The sequence below is a fragment of the Gavia stellata genome, chromosome 1 (genome assembly GCF_030936135.1).
Source record: "Gavia stellata isolate bGavSte3 chromosome 1, bGavSte3.hap2, whole genome shotgun sequence".
NCBI lineage: Eukaryota > Metazoa > Chordata > Aves > Gaviiformes > Gaviidae > Gavia > Gavia stellata.
The window spans coordinates 19,085,509-19,091,454 of NC_082594.1; positions in this window are offsets into that span (position 1 = coordinate 19,085,509).

Here is a 5,946-nt window from a genome sequence, read left to right on the forward strand (position 1 = left end):
TCTAGTAGTTTTCAGCTCAGCTCTAATGCTGAGGGAGGTTTGCTACAATAGCATTTGGGATCTCCTTCTCAGCAAGGAGGTTATATAGTAATCCGTTTATGTGAAATACTGTATCATGGAGTCTGTATGTATAGCCCCATGCATCGGAAGTACCAGATATGTTTTGTGTTCTAGTTTTAAAATTTTTAAATGGCTATTTTCACAGCTGGAGAATGTTCCGGTTTAAATTAATATATATACATATATATATATAAAAAAAAAAAACAAAACCTGTGTTCTCTGGTTATAATCTTTGGTGCATCAGGGGTTTATATGCAGCACTTTCTATCCTTGTTACATGTTGGGATTTTTGGTTTTGTTTTTTAACTTGCTGGATGTTTGTCCTTGGGCTGCGTGGTATTAAAACAACCTGCAGAAAGAGGATTTTGCTATTTCTGGCAGGCAATTTTCAAGCCAAGTTTTTGAACTTTTTACAACACCATAAGTATGTATGTATGTATGTTTGTTTGTTTGGTTTTGTGAGCTTTTTTGTGCTATAATCATCTATTTATAGGAAACAAAGATTTACTCCAGCACTGACTTCATTTTTTTAAGCAATTAAGTTACCAGTTAACAGTGAAATGGGTAACAATATGTTGGTGAATTATAGTATGGCACTTTTCATTGCTTTCTTTGTTTTGTTTAAATAGTTACATGTTTTGTTGATGCAGTCGATTAGGAAGATCAGATGCAATCAGAGGAGGAAAAAAAATCCTTTTTTTTTTTTTTTTTAACTAATTTATGGATAAGGTAAAAGCCTTATTGCCTGATTTTCAAAGGTGCTGAGAATTTGCAGCCCCCTTTGAACCTAACAGAAAGAAGCTGCGAATGCTCAGAAACCCCCAAACCAGGCTACCCTGTTTCATTTCCCTTGTGTTGTTACCCAGCTCTGTGTATTCCTGGTCAGTAGAAGGGGGCCTGAAATCGTAGGGTCCCGTTTAGTTGTTTTATGTGTTTTTTCTTTGTATTGCTGCACAAGTGTACTGGATAAAATACGCTTTTCATAAAATATTTACCTGTTTTTAAATGGATTTAATTATCTCAATGTAAGTTTTGTATTTAAGATACTGTTTGATTTTTTTGCTATTTATCAAGGCTGGCCTGAAAAGGTTTTGTGTGTTGAGGATATGCAACATTTATTAACTGCACTATGGTAATGATATTGTAGCTCAAAATAATAACTTAAACTTTTTTTTTCTTTTTGTTTTGGTTGTGGAGGGGAGGGTTGCAGGGAGAGAAGATACTGTACGTGTTCCTGAAGTTAGTTTTTGGTCTGTTGCATCATGTAGGCCTGATTCTTGCCACAAATAGTGTAGTTTTAGAAACAGGCAAACCAAGTCTGTTTTAGTATTAGTAAGGGATATTTCTGGTTTTAAGTCATGGGTTTTACTAGCACCTCGTAAGCTTTATATATATATATATATATATATATAAAAAATAGAAATAGATCTTGCAGTTAATGTCAGATGTACTTACATGACATAGTCAGTTGCCGACAGTTTTAGGTTTCCATCCATTGTAACGATGTTCAGTGTTGGAAAAAAAAAAAATCACTAGTTTACATTATTACTGCTGATAATTTTGGTACACTTGCTGGAATTTGAAGTAAGGCCCTGAAGAACCAGAAAGTACCTTCTACTGTTGATACAAATTGTATCTTTTTAACTGAGAACTATTTTGATTTGTAGATTTAGTAGAAACACAAATGTATAACTATAACTAGTCTTTTGGGCAACATTTTATCCCTTATTTAAAAATTAGAGATTTCAGACATAGAATAGACTTAGGCAAGTAAAAGTAAATATTTATTTAGGTGTCTGTCTCAATTTCACATATTAAAAAGAAAAAAAACTATTGGCATCTTCTTCCTTCTATAATCTTTGTAGTGGGAACTCACTAAAATAAAGGTAAAATGCTGCCTGAAAATTATGTCCAAGCACCTTTGAATACGAAGACGTTTTCACTACTTGTGCGACACCATGTGTTGCAGCAAGTAGGGTTTGGGTATACAGTAAATGCTTCTAAAGAGCATTGTGCTTATAGACATATCCAATAATCTGAACCATGTTCAGCAAACCAATTCAGGACGTAGTGCTCATGCAGCTTCCACTGCTGGTGTGCTGCGGGATCTGCCGTCGCCTGTCCCTGCGGCAATACCTGAGAGGCTCTACGCCATCTGTCCTGCGTTGTCTGTTTAGGGAGAGGACCTCTTCACCTGTGGCAACAGTTTTTCCCTGGATTTGTTTGGTCGCCATCCGTAGAGCATGTTTTAATGTAGAGATCGATGCAGCGCTGACGCTGAGGTTTGGACTGGGAAATGGGTCTCATCTTAGTTGTACACTAAGATTTTTTTAAATTGAATTACCCTTAAGTACTACACCATAGTGTAGATGCAGCTGTTTTAATAATGCAATTATTATATTTGTGTTTTTAATGGGTTTCTACATTTATTTTTTATGTAGGAATTTACTTCTGCCAAAAGTTGAATTTCTTTAAGCATGAACAGAAACGTGTATGTAATAGAGGCGTTTCATCTTTTTCCCTATCACGTGAGCATCAGAACGCTTCCTACCATGTACATGTAGCAGTCTGGCCTAGAGTATTGGATCAGCAGACTTAGCCACGATGTTAAAACAGTGCGAAGAGACATATGGGACTGTGTGCTGCCGCGCCCAGACCTGGATTATCAGTATTGATTGCCTCCGCATACGTTTAATGCAGTATTGAATCCCTGAAAGTGTGTTGATTGCTAGAGAATTCTTGTAATGGGTTCTGTGCTTTGTACTCAAGCACCGAAAATGCTTTAAAAATATAAGAACAGGAGTAGTTTGGTGGTTTTTAATGTTGTGCAATGGTGTGCTAGTTCCCCTTAGACTCTCTTATGTTGGGTAAGTGGACAGAATATTGGCCTTGATATTTCCCTTGTTTTTGCTGTGATAATAGAGAGAATGAGGAGTTGCATGTGAACTCCTCCATGATGAAGAGATCGGTCTGTGTATTTAACAGCCTTTAGAGAGGACACCAATAATAAACACAAATGCAATGATACTAATCAAATACTACATTTGTCAATCTAATTGTGTTGATGCAAATAACTGAGCTGTACCATCCCGTGTTACTTAAACAGTAAAGGTAGTTCAGTGATACTGTCTTTGCCCCAGGTGAGTGCTAGAATTGCAGTGAAAGGTTAAGTACCTTCAAGCTGGGCCTGTCCCACCAGTAAGAAGAGAGCAACACTTTCCCTTGTCTTCAGTGCTTGAGAGTTGTTTTGATACTTAGCGGAAACTCCCTCTTTTTAGATGCACTCCCAAGCTATTATAGCTACATCAGTAGTAGTATAGAGATACACAGTATTTTGAATGCACATTTACATGAGGCATCTGCCCACAACTGTTTTGTATAAAACAATGTGTTGCCAATATTTAGAGTTTTTAAATATGTCCCACGGATACCTAACTTTGAGCTAAATATGCCCAGGTTATGACAGTATTAATCACTTTATTGTCTTTTTTTTTTTTAAAGATGTGTGTATGCGCATATATATGTATATATACACACTCACATATACTTGGCAAGTGGTTTTAAGACTACTGTTAATAGTCTGAGGTAGGATCATATCTTTTCAGGTGTCTTATTTTCTTTGGTCTGTCTGAACGGTAGCTTGGTCCTCCGCTGCAAAATAGCTCTGAGGAGAGTCAAAAGCCTGATGTGTTTGTGTGACACCCCAAAAAGGAGGAGTGCCGGTTTGGAGAAGCCCGTGAAGGGGACTTTTGCAGCCTCGGAGTATGTGGACTGTTGTTGAGCTGTTGATGATCTTCTGCTGTGAAAGTCAGCTAATGGTGAACACTTCTCCAAAAATATCAAAGCTATCGGTGTAAACCAGAGTACCTCACTTGGAACGGAAAGCGGGGGGGGTTTGCCCCAGCAAGGTGAGCGCCAGAGGACTAAATGCCTTGGGTGAGAGCTCCCACAGCATCTTGCCACAGTAAGAGACTACCAAAACATTTATCAGTTTTATCAGTTGATGGTTTGACCAAGGTATTTTCGATGTGTAAAGCTTGAAAAATGAGACACAATGCTTTCCTAATCTCTGGAGCATTTAGACAAATACCCAACTGACTTTGCATTGCTACTGAAAATTTAAAATACTGTGCAATTAAAGAGACCATTTTTTTTAAATAAAAATAATTTAGAAAGTATTTATTTTGATTTACAGTGTGACTCTTGCTAATTTATTCCTTGCATTATAAGGCCAAGGTGGAGTGCTGTTTATATTTTTTATTTATCATAGGAACTAAAACTGCTGAGAAGAGAAAACAATAGATTTAAACTTAAAACAAAACTCTATGGCCTTGTTTTGTTTTTTATAAAAGGGCTGAGGTTTTATAAATGTCAAATTATGCGGTTTATATACTTGTAAACTTTAGAGAAGCATAGTTTAAGAATTTTGTTCAAATGAAATATGTATGTGCACATTGTTTAGACTAACTCTGTAACTAATCCTAAAATCATCTGTGTTAAATGATTGTTCCAGCTAACCTTTTGCTAGGTAACATGAGAGATGTTCAGACTTCATCTTGAGATGTTCTAGAATACATTTCACATATCTTAAGGTTTCATCAGAAATTGGTGATCTGGTTACCTAACCACACGTGAAACGTCTGTTTGCATGTGAATCATCCTACTGTATGCTGGGTTTTCCTTGCAGTGCATTACAAGGTAATACACTGGTACATGTGAAGTATGTAGGAGATGTTTATACAGGCACTATCAGATACAGTGTGTTGTTCATAGTTAAGAGTATGCTTTAAATAATTTTCCAGCTTTCATTTTCAAGTTTTAAAGGGTTGTCATACTTTGTGCTTGAAGTGTTTATTACTCTTTAGCCTAAATGATTGCAATAGTTCTTGTCCCCTCTCTTAATAGCCATTCGAGAGCCCAGTCTCCTGAACACTTACACATGTGCCCAACTTGAGCACAAGTACTCGCCTGGGACAATTTTAGTGACATTAGAGAAGACCTGAGTAAAACTGGCATGTGTGTAAGTTCAGAAAGTATGGGGGCCTTGAGGAGCACATCTGGAGCACAGCTGGGGAACCGCCTGCTCCCAGAAAGAGGTGAGGTCTCACTGGTGCTGGCAGGTCCTTCCGCCGGGATTGCACTTTGTGGTCGTTGGGAACACCTACGACCTTAAACATCTACTTGGATGTTTAAGCACATCCATCCTCAGTGTTTCAAAGGTGTAACAGTCTACTGTTCGCCTTATAAAACAAAACCTCTCTGCTTTTCGTAAGCCAACTTTTGGTCTCAGAGTAAGTCTGATTTACCAAGTTCGGTTGGCTGGTTGGTTACTTTTTATTCATCTGAATGACGTTCTTAATGAAACTGATACTTAAAAACTTTTACCAGCGTATTACAGAACATCCTGCAAGGAAACAGAAATGCAGATACAGCAGCAATAATTGTGTTTTGTAGTTCTTTTTCCCCTCATTATCTCTGTACTTGAGTAGGTGAGATTTTAATACTGTCCTGAAGTCTGCTCCAGCAAAAACATTAGTTAAAAATAATGTTTGGACTACTTGATAAAGCAATTGTCAAACTGACTCTTCGTTCCTTCACTGGTTGTTCTGTATTATTTCTGTGATGTGACTATTCACATCTTAAAACCACCTTCTAAACCATACAAAAAAACCATGTACATGGATTCTGCTTTTAGAGAAAAAAATAAAGATTCATTTTCCTCATTGATGGGCTGTTTTTGTTTCATAAAAAAAAAAATAATCTCAAGAGCAGCATAGAAGGTAGCAGTGAGTTATAGACAGCACATACCTGCCTGCACAACAAAACTGCTCACTGAGTAAATTTAAACAGATAGAGTTTCAATCATAAAAAATTATTATAGATTAT